Raw genomic sequence first — 15,089 nt, 5'->3', positions numbered from 1 at the left:
ACTACATGTTCTCTCTTCAACCCACAGACTGAACCAGAACTCCTGTATAGTTGAGATATCAGATTGACCTGTGGGACATTCTGGTTGAACTATTTGCTCTGCTACAGATTTTTATGAGATCCTCAGCAACTCACTGGTTCAGCTTCCACCTATAGAAACAGAATGATGCGTTAAGGCAAATACAAAGGTTCTGAGGCCACAATAACCAAATAGGATATGAATATCAAGCAGTAGTCTGGATTAGTGCAGCAATAACTCATTCCTTCTGCTCCCCCAGCAAGCCTGTTTCTAAATTATCCTAGGAAACTATTGTACAGGAAACATTCTTTCTCCCCTTCTCAACACAATAAAGTAATACTATTATAATAAAGAGGTACTATTGCTGGTACAACCATACCTGCAGATGGAGTCAATGAAAACACTCGCACATCTAAATGAGGCCATCAATTTAATATAAGCTTATCTTGCCAAATATTGTATTTGACAACAGGGTATGGAGTTTTCCAAATATGTAAGTAAACAGACCTTCTATTAGCATGTTTCTGAAAACAACAACAACAACCAACAACAACCAACAACAACCGGACATTAACTGTTAGATTAGAACAGTAAGTCACTGGCATAAAGAGAATTTACACTGTCTGTAGGGAGTGCAAACTTGTGCAAGTTACGCCAAAAATTAGTTTTCTTTGTCTTTGATTCCTCTCTACAGGATCTTAGAGACTCAATTCTCTCCTCCAAAGAAATCCCTTTGAGGAAAGAGCTGCAGACCACTCCTTTTCCATCCCCTGTTGGTCACTTCTACTTATCTATTGCCAATGTCTCTAATGGGAAAACATGCTCAGGATTTTGGTGTTGAAATCAAGGATGTTGCAACAGAATGAACAGCAGATTAAAAGATTTTTTCCCACTTCACTAGGAGCCATGCTTTCCAACACAATGCCAGCACAGAGGGTTAGTGTGTAATCCAAAACTCAGCCTTCTCTTGCTTCACAGGCGATGAGTCTCAGCGTCTGCTGATGCAAGAGATAAGAGATTCACGTTCACTGACAAAATTAAGGTACTCCAGGAAACAGAAAACTAAAGAAAGCACTTCTAGAAAGTAAATTAACAAATGAGAGGTATCAACAGAGACAGTGACATCATTTGTTATTGAGGTTACACTTCAGGAATTGGCAAAATAGTCAAAAAACCTACACAGATTGATTCATAAGGGGTTGTGTGTCAAAACAGGATTTGTGATTCCTGGAAAAGGATATCTGTTTTAATTAAGGCCACCTCCAAGGTTTAAAGCATCTAACTTAATCCTTGTCTACACAAGAAAATCTGTGTCATTTAGCCAAGCAATACTTGGATGGTTCTACAAACTAAAAAGACGATCTCTGTGAACATGCTCCCAGCATTCATTAAGTATTTGCTTAAATCAGTTTGGCACATAGCAATCATTTACTGAGGCACCTTCATTTCAGCATGCCTCTGCAAGTCTATTAGTTTAACCTGTCAATTTAAAATTCAACTTCTCAAATGGTGCAGTGCCCCACAGGCTTAGGAACGACAGAGTTACTGCAGGTAAGCAGTTGCCTTCGATCAGCTTCATGAACATACTCCTTCCCTCTCTTGCACCCAGAGAAGCGATTTTTGTCAAGGTAACTTATGCCATGACAAGAGGAGTTAGAATAGGCACATGAGCAGCCACTGTAGCACAGCAAAAACACCAATACCTACCTGTGGAGTAGGGCTAGCGGGGTCTGGACTCCTCCCCAGCCTGCACACCTATTTCTTGCTCATACTACAAAGTATAAGGCAAACAGGGGGAAGTCCTGAGGTTCATGTGTTAGGGGTTTCCTAACCAGTGTAAACAGTGGAAAAGTTGATTCACCCCTGAGCACTGTATTCCAGTTTCAAATATACAAAGCATCTGACTGCAAAAACTCAACTGCACAAGGACAGGCTGAGATACAGCACGTCACTCTCACAGGTGCTTCAATCCACATTTTGGTAACGACATCAGTTGTTTAACCTACAGACTTAATGTACTTTCAGATCTCAGTGAAGGAGTTCAAAAGTTCATACAACAAAATAACCCGAAACTTAGTAAACTTGAGTCAACTTTTCACTGAAACAGTATCATCAGCTTCCTAATTTCCCCTCTTTTTGTTACAATGTAATTTCTAGTTTTTACAGAGTTTTCAAATAAAATATTTACACTAATTATTACACAACACTGACTCACATGAGAAACATGCTAGAGCACAGCTGAGGGATGTGGTGGATACTATTAACTCTGAACACAAAATGAGCTGAACAAATGCATTTACTCATGCTGCTAAACACTGATTTAACAGCCAAGGTCTCTGTACTGACAGTACTTTATACATTAACACAGTAGCTGCAACTGCAAATGCATTCATCTCCATAAGCTACCATATGTTTTGAAAAGAAACCTTAGATAAGAATCAAGACCGTTTATCTAAGTCCCACACTTTAACTGGGATTCAAACAGACTTCACCTCCATAATATTTTTTTGACAAAGAAAAAATAAATTCTGCACTTGAAATCCATGAGCATACTTCTGCTCTTCAACAGCAACTAGCAGAGCTTTATTGCAGAACCTCTCCAAAATGCATGATAGTAAAGAAAAACACTTGATTTTAGGGATACCTGTAACCGCAGTATTGCTTAGCCAGGCAGAGGAACTGTTTAAGCAGTCAATAAACTGAACTATCACAGAAAGGAAGAGTTGTATTTTTTCAAAATGCTTCCTTTCCCCTCAGCTGGAAGTCTCCCCTTACTTCTCTGCTTCAGTAGTCAACACAGAGCTGCCACACTGCCAAACTCAGCCTGCCAGCTGCTCACACTGCAACCTTTTCACAGAACCTTCCAAGGTAACGTAACTGAAGTTAAAACGATCCTGCCTCTGCTCTCTTCACCCCCACACTAGCCTATTCTTTCCTGCTGGAAGATCTGAAATCCCCATTTTTACTGCCTGCTGAGATACTTCTAATCTCATCCATTTGACCCATAGTCTGCCTTGTATCACACACGTGCCCTGTAACTACCATTAAAACCTTTGTTTTTCTAGTATCAGGAAGTACGTTTTGTATAGACAAAATTTCAAAATACTAATAATTCATCTTTATTTCCCTTGATTTCTTCCTCCTAAAAAAGCTACTGTTTATTTTACATCATTTTGAAAATTACGAAGACGTTCACTCATTCTCATAAACCACTGTCACACAGCAGCTGATCAGGAACCCTTCGTGTTTTACTCCTGTGCATAATGGAGTATTAATTTGCATCCTCTGAGACAAAGTAATAGCAGAACACAGGCAACAGGCCCCAAAATCCACAGTCAGAATCTCTTAAAACAGAACACATGTCACATAGCCTGCTGGCTTCCTCATCTAAGGCTGAGAGATGAAGGCTCGTTAGAGCTGCAGTGTTATTTCTTTACTTCCCTGCTGTAGAATAGCTCCTAAAACTCTGCAGGAGCTTATCTTACCCAGAGATGAGGAAAAGCTTACGCAGAAGGCATGCAGTTCATCAGAGACAGTTATACTGGGGGAGGCCAACGGCTTGTTAATCAAAAGCCTCTTATCTGGAACCACCTGGACACCTTTATGGTGTTCTAAAATGAGATGTAGGTATCCCAGCCAGATTATTTCACACATAGAGGTCCTCTCCAGGGTAGCAGGGCAGAAACACACTGCCAGGGAGAGGCTGGTACCTTCCTTTCCTGGGCACTGCTTGCACTTGAATCCACTTAAGATGACCAGAGATGTCTGGGAGCAGTTTCCTATTAAGATAAGATCCATATGAAAAGAGGAGAGAAGAAAAAAAGAGAGAGGGGGAAAAAAAAATGGCAGATTTCACAGACTACTCTATCTAAGTAAGAGCAGAAGGAATTTGATCTTACGTTGAAATATATTTACAAAAAAAAGATAAATTAAAAAGCATATTGGCAGAGTGCCAATGATCCTGCCCACCTGCACAATTACTGTACTGGCACTAAGAGATTTCACCATTCCTCCAAGCAGAATGCAATACTTCAAATACTGGACCAAATAAAGCAAAGATTGTTTACAGAGCAGCAACAAGACCATGTCATGAGATTTTTTTTTTTTCCTTTGGAGGAGCAGGAGCTGCACTTTATACAATAAAGGTCTGTAAGATCTACTGCAGCTGCCCTGCAACTGATACTGAAAAGAATCAAGGATACAGCTTGGCAGAGATGCTGTACTAGACAGCATTAGCGTTTTAATTAGTCTCAACATCAGTTTTAAGGCTGACACCTATGAAGATGCAAATGAAGGCAAAGCAGGTATCTGGAAAGGCAGCTTCTGAACGCAGTGTTTGCTTCCAGGGCCACACTACAGTAGAGCAGAATCTGAGCTGCTAAGCCCCCTGTTACCAGCAGCACTGAGCTTTTGGTTGCTTGCTCAGCTCTGTCAATTTTCATGCAGTTAATTTGCTAACAGCATTTTCTGTTGCAGCCTTCCTTATAAGATTTAACACACACACACACACACACAAAAAAGAAAAGGCAATGGGAGCTGACCAGAAGGTCTGGAGACCAGCCATGTAGAATAACACATATTTGCTAAGAAGAAAAGGGAATCACAGGATGTCAGGGATCGGAAGGGACCTCGAAAGATCATCCAGTGCAATCCCCCCGCCGGAGCAGGAACACCCAGATGAGGTTACACAGGAACATTTCCAGGCAGGTTTTGAATGTCTCCAGAGAAGGAAACTCCACAAGCTCCCTGGGCAGCCTGGGCCAGTGCTCTGCCACCCTCACTGTGGAAAAGGGAGCCTCAACATTATAAAGTATATACTGAAAATCACAGGAACAAAAAAGGACAAACGGTTTAAAAAATACATTTTTCCGGTCATAAAGGTAGGACAGCTTTAATACAGCACGGGGTCAAACATCCCTCCAAAAAGCAGCGCCTGGCCCTGTCCTGCAAACGAATCAATGGAAGGAGCCGCGGCAGCAGAACCGACACGCACCGACCCTCACATTTGGGGCTGACAGCTGCACAGCTCCGGGCTGACGGCAGGCGGGCTGCTAGTGCTGCTCCTCCACACGCATTTAAAGGCTAAAAAAACAAAATCATAAGCTCCCGGTCATCCAGCCTATGCAGCACAACGCAGACCGGCCCCACGGGCTGTCCCGGGATTGTGCTGCCGGGCCGGTCACACCACAACGCGCACCGGGCGGCTGTTCACCCGGGGACCCTGCCGCCTCCCCGTTCACTTTAACCACAAACGGGGAAGCCCTGAACCCGACCCGGCCCCCGACCCGAGCAGGGGAGCGCGAACCAGGAACCCCCGCCCCGGGACAGGCTCCACCGCGTCCCTCAGGGAAGGCGGGCAAACGGCCCGGTACCGCCGGCGATCCCGTCCTTCACCCCCGGGGCTGCCCCTTACAGCGCCACTGACCCCTCACCCCCCGGGGCGGCTGCGGCTGCTGCTCCTCACGCCGGCACCGCCTCCCCGCCCCTGTCCCTCCCGGCTCCGGAGCCGCCTCCCCCGCACTCACCGCGGCGGCGGCAGCATCGCCCGGCCCCTCCGCCCGCCCCGTGCGCGCGGCAGCGGCGCGTACCGCTCGCGCCCGGCGGTGGCGCCACGTGACCGCTTGCTCCTCCTCCTCACTGCCCGGCGGCGGCGTCACGTGAGGCGGGCGGGGCGCGGCCGCCATGACAGGCGGGGCCTGAGGGATCAGGGAGGGGTGTCCGTCTGGTTCCTTTTGTTGAGAGGTGCACAGACATGAAGCTGTTGCGTCCAGTTCTGGGCCCTCAGTTCCAGAAGGACAGGGAACTGCTGGAGAGAGTCCAGCGCAGAGCCATGAAGATGATTAAGGGAGTGGAGCATCTCCCGTGTGAGGAAAGGCTGAGGGAGTTGCAGCTCTTGAGCTTGGAGGAGACTGAGGGCTGACCTCATTAATGTTGATAAATATGTAAAGGGTGAGTGTCAGGAGGATGAAGCCAGGCTCTTCTCAGTGGCAACCAATGGTAGGACGATGGACAATGGGTCCAAACTGGAACACAGGAGGATCCATTTAAATTTGAGAAGAAACTTCTTCATGGTGAGGGTGCCAGAGCCTGGCCCAGACTGCCCAGGGGGGTTGTGGAGTCTCCTTCTCTGCAGACATTCCAACCCGCCTGGACACCTTCCTGTGTAACCTCATCTGGGTGTTCCTGCTCCATGGCGGGATTGCACTGGATGAGCTTTCGAGGTCCCTTCCAATCCTTAACATTCTGTGATTGGACCAGATGGTTTCCAGAGGTCCCTTCAAACCCCAACCAGTCTGTGATTCTGTCTTAAGTGGCCCCTGGAAGCCTTTATCCAAGGGCTTTGAAAGGGAGAAAAGAGGTGTAGGTCAGATTGATGGGGGATGTCTGGGCCAATTACTGTTGTTTTCCTCACTGTGTGTTATAGAGTAGCTGGAATGTGGGGGACAGGTTTCTTCAGTAGGAAGGGGCACACAGCTGAGGGAAATCAAACACAACTACCCTGAAATAACCTGAGCTTGGCAATTAATGTGCATCTGTAGCAAGAAGACTTTACATCCTCATGGGTGGAGAGGCGTGTTTAACCCTCAGATCTCTCACATCCAGAGTAAGTTATCTAACCAGTAACTTACTAGTCCAAAAGGTGGTGGGGCAGCTTCACACTGATTCCTCTGTGTGTGAGACCTGACTTGGCAGGTGTTCTTCTGGAAGGGGGATGAAACTGGAAGGTATGTTGGGTGTGTACACCCCGGTGAGGTTAAAGAATGAACTAAGTGTGAGATTTGCTCAGTATAGTCAGGACTGGGAGCTTTTTTGTGAATATCCAGGTACAGAGCTTCAGCTGCTGAGTGACACTTTGAAGATGGCAGATTTTATTTTAGTAAAGCATAAATTAAACAGGGCTGAAATACCCAGGCACATTCTTGGTGGATACTGCCGCTGGTGTCCAGAGATTATGGCAGGTGCATTTATAATAACACAAGTAGAGCAGAATACAGAACTTGTCAAAAAGCTGTAGCTACAGCATTAAAGTACAGGGGCCAGAAAGGCCATGTATAATCAGAAGCTGCACTGGGAGAGAAAGGAGCAACAGTCTGTGAAGGGGTTAGTAGGCGGATGACAAGGGGTAGCAGGGATCAAGATGAAAGGAATGTGTGCAGTTAAATGAGATAGCCACGCAGTCAGCATCCCCCTCAGCCAGCTTTTCATTATTCCTGTTTCATAAGGGCTAATATGCAGCTTTGATCTCTTTCTCATAATAATTTAGCCTGAGGACTGGAAGTGTGTGTTAATCTTTCAGGTAACAGCAACCTGAGCCCATAGGCTATCTGCTTTCTGCAGAACCATTATCCTTAAAGGCCTTCTAATGTGGCCAGTTCTTGCCTACCTTGTAATTCTGGGTACTTAATCTATCCAAATAGCTATTTCAGTCCTTATTGAAAAGTGTTTCCCTGGTGCTTGGATTATAATTTTATGAACAGAATTAATTAATTGTTACTTTTTAGCATCATTTATTGTAAGGTCTTTGAGACGTGTTTCATTTCACAAAATCCCGGACAATGGTAATCTGCCTAGCCCAATTGTTATATTCTATGATAACTTGTTAGTGTCAAGTAATTGACCCACTTCGTATGCACTCACAGCAAGGGACAAGAACTCATATAAAACTGCTGGCAAGAAGTCGTAACCTGAAGTAATTCTGTGTCAATATGTGTTCTGGTCAGAATTTGGGATCTGTATGTACTAAAGCATGGAAATTTCATTTATTAAGTGTTTCTGTTGTTGACACATCTCAGACACAGAAATAACATGAGAAAGGGATGCTCTGAGCTACAAAAGATATTATTTAATTCCTGTCTCATTTCTTAGATTCACTCATACTTTGTGAAAGAGGAGACAAACCCAAACAGAATTAATGTATATTGTTTTTCTAAATCCAGATAGTTCAGAACAAATTTCTCCGGTGAACGTATAGAGTTTGTTGACCAGCTGTGATAGAGAAGACTGGAGGAAACTCTAACTGTTATTGCAACAGCTGGGAGAACATGCAGTTGGTTCAGTGGTTGCTGTTTGTAATAGTTTGTCTATGGGCTGAAGTCAGAGTCCACACATCCCCTAGTAGTGTTTCCATGTGATTATGGTTTTGAATGGAGTAAACAAGTCTGTGTAAGTGCTTATTTGCAGGACTTGAGGAAGCAGAATGCTTATCTGGTTGTTCTCAGGCTTTCCCTCCTTACTGTTACTGCATATCGCTTAATGTGGGGTTCTTTTGCCTGCTTTCCAAAAGAAAGCAGGTCAAATGACAGCTCAGAATATGTGTATGGGTCTATCTGATCTGCTCTTCTCTAATAGTTTTGAAATCTTGCGCCATATTCATCAAATTTGACAGTGGGTGGAGATCTTGAAGAGATTATGTTCTAAATAGCTTTGCAAAAATAGATCTCTGAATAGAAGAGATAGGCTATTATCCACTGCTGAGGAAAAGCCTGTAGAACAAGTCCATCCCACGTATCCTTAAATTCATTAGGAGCACTCAGGAAAGAATCCCTGGAGCTGTTGTGGCCAGTCTTGAAAACATTGGTTCTGTGCTGTGTAGTAGGTGAAAAGGCAAAAAGGATATTTGGTACGTTAGGACAGGAATAAAGAATATGATGGGATAGTGCAATAAAGCCCAAAGTGCTTGCACATCTAGAACATCGTGTGAAATTCTCCCTAAAGCATGAAGAAAGTTACTGAGAGAAGCAATGGGCTGATCAGAGGTGTGGAATTACTTCCTTAAAATAAATAAATAAATAAAAAGAGTGTTTAAATACATTCAAATGGTTTAACTTGGAAAGGACTATGAAAGAATGTGATAATGGCATAAAAATCTATTGTCATAGAGAAAGTGTATTCTGTGTTTCTTATAGCACAAGATTTCAGTGTTCTGAGTGAATTCCCAGACCGTAAAATTAAAAGAAACAAAAGAAAGCAAGTTTTGCTTGAGTTACATTTGTAATTTGCTGCAAGAATATTGTAAAGGCCAAAAGTATAAATGTGCTCATGAGTGGATTGGAAATTAAATGGAAAAAATGTCCGTTGTGACCTCTTAAACATAATGCAATGCAGCTGCCAGCTCAGGAAATCTCCAAGGAAAGGAGTGGATTCAGCCAGCAGATTAAGACACCTAAATTTGGGTTTCAGTGTGTAGGTGTCTCCATGTGAACCAGATGTCTAAGATCCCTTTATACTCAGTGAAGAACTTCTGTGGGATTTAGTTACATAAATGAGGGCGTTGAATGCCATTTTAGGCATTGTGGAGTTTTCTACTTGGCCTCCTGCTCTGAGAAGCAGCAGGTCTCCTAAAAAGTCCGTCACAGCTGAAGTCTCATGTCAAAGTCTTGATCTCTCAGACCATCACAGTTGTCACTAAGCATGTGTGGTTAACAAGCTCGTAGTTGATACAGCAAACTATTCAGATCACCTTAAGGTTGCTATATCAGTGTGTTTTGAAGAGTTGAATAGCTTTCTGGTTCATTAACTGTATTGAGTAGTTCTTTATTGGCTGTGGGAGGGATTTATATCCAGCTGAAGACATCTGCATGGGGACACTTCAGTCTCGGTGTCAGATTTTATAGGTTTTGCCAGCCTGTACAGGAGGGCATGTTGCTCAGCTTCTTAACGCTGTTTCTTTAAGTATCCTTAGCTAGTCAGACCACTGAGTTGATTCAGCTGGTATTGATCCAGGGGAAGAATACAGGAGATTATGTATGAAAAACCTTCTTAAGATACTCAGATTTATTGATAATGAGGGTTGTGTGAAGGTTAGATTCATGGTGCATTGTATAGTGGTGCATGGATGTGTAGTGACACTTGGACCACAGTTTCATACCTGTTGGCCAAGAGAATAACAGAATCATAGAATTATTTCAGTTGGAAGAGACCCTCAGGATCATCGAGTCCAACCATAATCTAATCTAACTCTTAGCACTAAACCATGTCCCTAAGAACCTCGTCTAAACACCTTTTAAACCCCTCCAGGGATGGTGACTCCACCACTGCCCTGGGCAGCCTGTTCCAGTACCTGACAACCCTTTCCATGAAGAATTTCTTCCTAATATCCAGTCGGAACCTCCTCTGGCACAACTTGAAGCCATTTCCTCTTGTCCTATCACTCGTTACTTGGGAGAAGAGACCAACCCCCTCCATGCTACAACCTCCTGGTTCTGGTGCAGCCACAGATACTGCTCATGAAGCCACCAGAATGACGTATTCTTAAGCCATTAGGTCCTGTAACTGACAGGGATTTTTTTTTTCCACAAAAGTATATCAAAACCGATTTGGTTGATGACAAGCTTTCCACCTTTCTGTGAGTCAGACCAGTTAGATCTTGTTAGAGTTGCACAACTTGCCTAAGAAGAATTTGAGCTAGGATTCAGGCCAAAGAAAAGTAACTAGAAAAGCCAGATCATAATTAGATGAGTTTTGGAAAGCAGAGTAAGTTTTTTCCTCGATCTCCCACGCTTCAAATTATTTACATTTTCCAGTTGAAAAGACCAAACTTTTAGCAGTAATGCTGTCCTCTTGAGCTGATGAAAGTTTTAACAAAACAAGTAAACAAGTCAGCAAGCTCTGACTTTGTTCTTTGGATATCTTAAAACAAGCTATGAAGGACTGTTTATGCTTTAAAACTGCTTGCCAGTTGTGCTACTGCAGCAGTGTTCCCGTTTGGTATTTGTTGACACAATGCTTTGATAGTACAGTAAATAATGAAGACTGTTTTCTAGCATTACTGCTCTTAACAGAGCATCTGTATCTCTGAAATGTCCTGCTCTTCAGGGCGAAACAGAGACAAGACCAAACTTCTAATGATACATTAGGCAGGGCCTCTCCCTTTTCCTATCCATGGGACACAGACAAGATCTACCAACCAGCAAAATGTATTTACATTAACCCACGCTAATGAAGCAAGAAAGAAGCTGTGGGGTGGAATGATGAGCATAGTCAATGTGTCCCTAAAATTTGCAGGAGCGTGAGGGAGAAGCAAGTTGCATGAGTGACAGATAGTGCTTGGGAGAATTCACGGATCTAATGATTTTGTCGTGTTTTGTCTCAGCAAGGAATCGCAGCACTGAACATACACAGAAAAATAGCATTTTCATGCTCTATTCCATTCCTTTCAACTTTTTTCCTTCATTTTTCAGCCCAAACAGTGTTATATTTCTGTGCTTCTCAACACCTCTCCTGTGATATTTTCTGTAGAGTCTCTCCAGAACTATGGAAAACTTGTGTCTTAGCTTTGAAGTGTTGCTGACAAAATTCCATCTGGTTTTGGTATTCAGAAGTTCTCACTCTTAGGATCTGGGAGCAAGATGTTACATTTTCTGTGATTTCTTTTTACTGAAATAAAACATTCCTTGGAATCTGTGGAGGGAGGTAATTGGCTAAATGTTCTGTCCAGTGTTGCTCAACTGTGCTCAGATCACTTCACAGGCTTAGGGTCTGGGCCAGCCTGGGCTGATTTCTTTTCCACTTTGGACTGTTTTGCAGAGTTTTGAGAATGAAAACAATTCCATAAAACCCAGAAATCTCGTCATTGAATTGGCTTTTCCCCAATGCATTACATTAAAACTCTACCAAGAGTTTCCTTCCATCTTTGTTTTTACTCCCTGATAAAAGGAGGGAAAAAAGTTTATTTGCAAAGGAGGTCAGTCTCATTATCTTCTTTTTACAGATGTGGAAGTTAAAGCACAGAAGGATGAAGTTGTTCCAGGTCATCCAACAGAGCAATGGTAGAGAGAAAAATAGAACCAAGTCCTTCAGTGCTCACTGTGATGCATCGCTCTGTCTTCCTGTTTTGATGAAAAAGTCTGAAATGTAATTTTCATAGGTAAGCACGTTTACATGAAAGATTCAGAGCTCCTGAAGCATGGAAACCAAAACCTTTATTTATGTCACATAAACCGACATTAGCTAGAGTTCAAACTGGGACAAAGATCCCACGTCTGAGTTGTCACACTTCTGTTTTACAGGTACCTTTTTGGTAATCCTTTTTCATAGTGGGTATAATCTTCCCAGTATCTTTCATCAAAACATACCTCAGCCTCTAGTCCCATATCTATTATACAAAAGGATGCTGAGCTTTTATTGTATTTTATTTTATCCATACTATAGTTTCATTTTCTGCATTCTCAAGGATGGGTTTTTCACTTTCGTAGCACTGAGAAAAGCATAAAAAGGAAGTATTTGTAACAAGCGAAGGATGATTATTTGATAATATTCATAGTTTCATTTTAGCTCTATTTTCCCCATTGGTTTTACAGAATTATGCTAAGTCATAACAACTGGGGGCAGCTGCTGCTTCTCTGTAGCAACTTTACTATCTGTAATCACAGAATCACAGGGTTTGTACTCCTTCTTCTTCTACCTCCCTCTCCAATTTGTCATCTTTGTCTGCTGTTTCTGTAACACATCCTAAAAATATTTCAGTTTTACAGTTTTCATGGACAAGCATTTAGAAACTTCTACTCCAAATCATTCTTTTTTTTTTTTTCTCAGAGGGATATTAGCAGTATACCTCATCTTTCTATTGTTTTTTCAAATGAGAATCTGTGAAATTCAATAGTAGTTGTGTTTCCTATCTTACTATACATATGCAAGAAACTGAAGAGAAATTATATTCTTACAGGTAAGAGGACAATAACTAGGAGACATGACTGTCCCTGAAGGCACTTCTTCATCAAATCTGGGTTTATAGCTTGATTTCTTCGTTTGTTATATACAGTGTGTTGATAAAATTCTTACCCCAACAACCTGTGTCTGCTTTATCTATTTGGATTAGAAGCACTTGTAGCTAAACACAGTTTCTTGTTGGGCAATTATGTATCACTACAAACAAGGACACCCGACCTCTCTGAGGATTCACAGACAAATCCAAAGCAAAGTCCCACTCAGCAACACAGTCTTTGTTGCATTACTGGTTTGTGGTTTACCAGAGAAATGTGTTAGGGTAGGCGATCAAAAGTAGTGCTTCTAAAATCTGACTTTTTGAAATGCCATAAATTTGTTTTCAATAAATTATGAAAACTAATCAGAAAATAAGTATTCTGATTGGTCTATACACGACCCAAGAGCTGTGCAATTACTTGTAAATTTGCTCCTTATTTTAGCATGAAAAAAAAATCTATATGATTAGAAAGCTCAAGATAATTTGAGGGCCCATTAGAAGGCAGTAGTACAAATAACATCGCCTTTGTGTTAATGATTTTAGTGAAAGATTAGTAGACTGTTGAATGAATGACTGGAGGAAATAAAAATGTCAAGCCCTGAAAGAACTATCCTGCCTAAGGAAAATAGTGAAAATACTTCTAAAAACTGTCCTGGGTAGACATTGTGCTGTAGAAGGGGAGAGAGTAACGTTCTGTGCAAGTTGTGAGATGCCCCCTGGTGTTACAAACCTCAGCTGTTTATTTCTGTTGGAACATTGTGCATGGTCATTGAAGGATAAAACTCTTGAAGTCCTGACAGAGGATAAGAAAGTGTAAAAAGTAAATGGAAGCTACAAAAGGCCACAGAGCTGCAGAAGAGGAATCAGTAGGGATTTAAGATCTAACCGCCATTTACAATAAGCAGAATTAGATGTAAACTTCTCAGTTTTAGGTGACATTTTCAGTAGCAGGAGTTAAAGGCTGCTGTATGGCGATGAAATTCAGGTGGGGAAGGGGTCAACTGAATTTTGTGGAGGCTCTAAATGGAAGGAAGGTTTGGAGAGGATTTGGAGATCCACAGAGAGAGGAGTCTCCTTCTTCACCCAGATATCTCTTCTGTAGCACTATGCAGGTTATGGTGCCCCCAAACCTTCCCTTGCGGTCACGTGTCTAAATTCCATTCACCACAAGCAACAATATACCATGTCTTCACCCCACAGCAATTTCTACTTATTCGGGGCTGCTGGGAAGAGGAAGAAGCAGCAAAGAGGGAACAGGAGAAAAGGAACTATTTCAGCAATGGGGAAGGGAGGAATAGAAGGCGTCGAGCCAAAGAGGAAGGCTTTAGGGAGCAAGGCTTTCTGTTCCTGTTACTGGGTCAAAGATCACTGCTTTAACTTTTGGTCAGCCCTGAAGTGGTCAGACAGTTGGACTGGATGATCACTATAGGTCTCTTCCAATGGAAAATATTCTAGGCTAGTCTAATCCAGTCTAGTCTAGTCTTGTCCAGAAAGAGAGAAGGAAATTGCACATAGGACAGATAAACTAGAATTCCATGCTTTCCTCTAAATTGGTATGGCTCTTCTCCAAACTTCAGTGGCAGTTCTAGACGTTAGCATCCGTGAGGTTGGTTGCCCAGGACTTTTCTGGAAACAAAGTCATATAAAACATGTGGACCTAAAAATGTATAGATAAGAGCAAAATCAAAAGCAAGTGATTCTAAGAGTTTTGGGGGAATTCCTACACTATAAAATAGCTATTTGTAATGGGATATTTACTATTTGCAGCTTTGTTTTGGAGAATTGTCATATGGGAAAACAGAAGAGATTTGCTGCTTTGTTCAAGCAGAAAAGGAGTATTACAAGCTATTTTCAATACTAAATACCACCTCACTACTCCTTTGGTGTGTCCCTGTGATGGCAAAAAGAGCATAACATCTTGTATCATTGAGAGAAAATACCAATGGTTAAGCCAGGTGTCTGATTTTGATCTCTATGTATTTTAGAGATGTATTACTTACGGAAGGTTTGGTTCTCTTGTGGACTACATGAGTGAGGACAGGGAAATGTGGTAATGAGGGCAGAATCCCTTTGAACAGATTAATATTGGCTATAGCAAAATTTGCAGCACTTCATTATGTAAAAATTTGTTGTTAGCGAAACAGCTCTAGTGGAGTTCTTATAGCCCTTGTTGCCAAAAGAAATAGGTAAGAATTTCAGCTTTTGTTGTAATGAAAGCCTCCAGCCCCTGCTGTCACAGCAATAAAACCCTGAAGATTTGACACATAATAAAATGATGGCTCATCCTACAGGAATCAAATTTGAAAATCAATTTACAAATGAGACAAAGGGAAGTATTTTCTAGTGTTTCTTAATAAAACCATTCTTT

At 42.2% G+C, this 15,089-nt stretch overlaps 1 protein-coding gene and 1 long non-coding RNA gene across 7 annotated transcripts in view; one reads left to right on the top strand and one right to left on the bottom strand.

The window, feature by feature from the left end:
- The window catches only part of GALNT11 (polypeptide N-acetylgalactosaminyltransferase 11), a 53,074-nt gene extending 47,407 nt beyond the window's left edge, over positions 1-5,667 (bottom strand). For 2 of the 6 annotated variants that reach the window (XM_065050415.1, XM_065050422.1), the window contains exon 1: positions 5,544-5,667. The gene's annotated coding sequence lies outside the window, so the exon portion shown is untranslated. Of the gene's footprint in view, positions 1-5,011; positions 5,096-5,443; positions 5,516-5,543 lie in introns of those variants that run through there. The other 4 variants (XM_065050418.1, XM_065050420.1, XM_065050419.1 and 1 more) reach the window with 4 other exon arrangements.
- Positions 5,668-5,777: 110 nt separating this feature from the next.
- On the top strand, positions 5,778-12,827 carry LOC135578783 (uncharacterized). Its single transcript, XR_010470872.1, has 3 exons — positions 5,778-6,622; positions 11,729-11,884; positions 12,683-12,827. It is a non-coding gene; the product is annotated as an uncharacterized LOC135578783 (long non-coding RNA).
- The last annotated feature ends 2,262 nt before the right edge of the window (positions 12,828-15,089 follow it).

Source organism: Columba livia, chromosome 2 (genome assembly GCF_036013475.1).
Source record: "Columba livia isolate bColLiv1 breed racing homer chromosome 2, bColLiv1.pat.W.v2, whole genome shotgun sequence".
Lineage (NCBI taxonomy): Eukaryota > Metazoa > Chordata > Aves > Columbiformes > Columbidae > Columba > Columba livia.
Note: the sequence above shows the minus strand (reverse complement) of the source record. Positions and strands in the feature narration are given on the sequence as shown.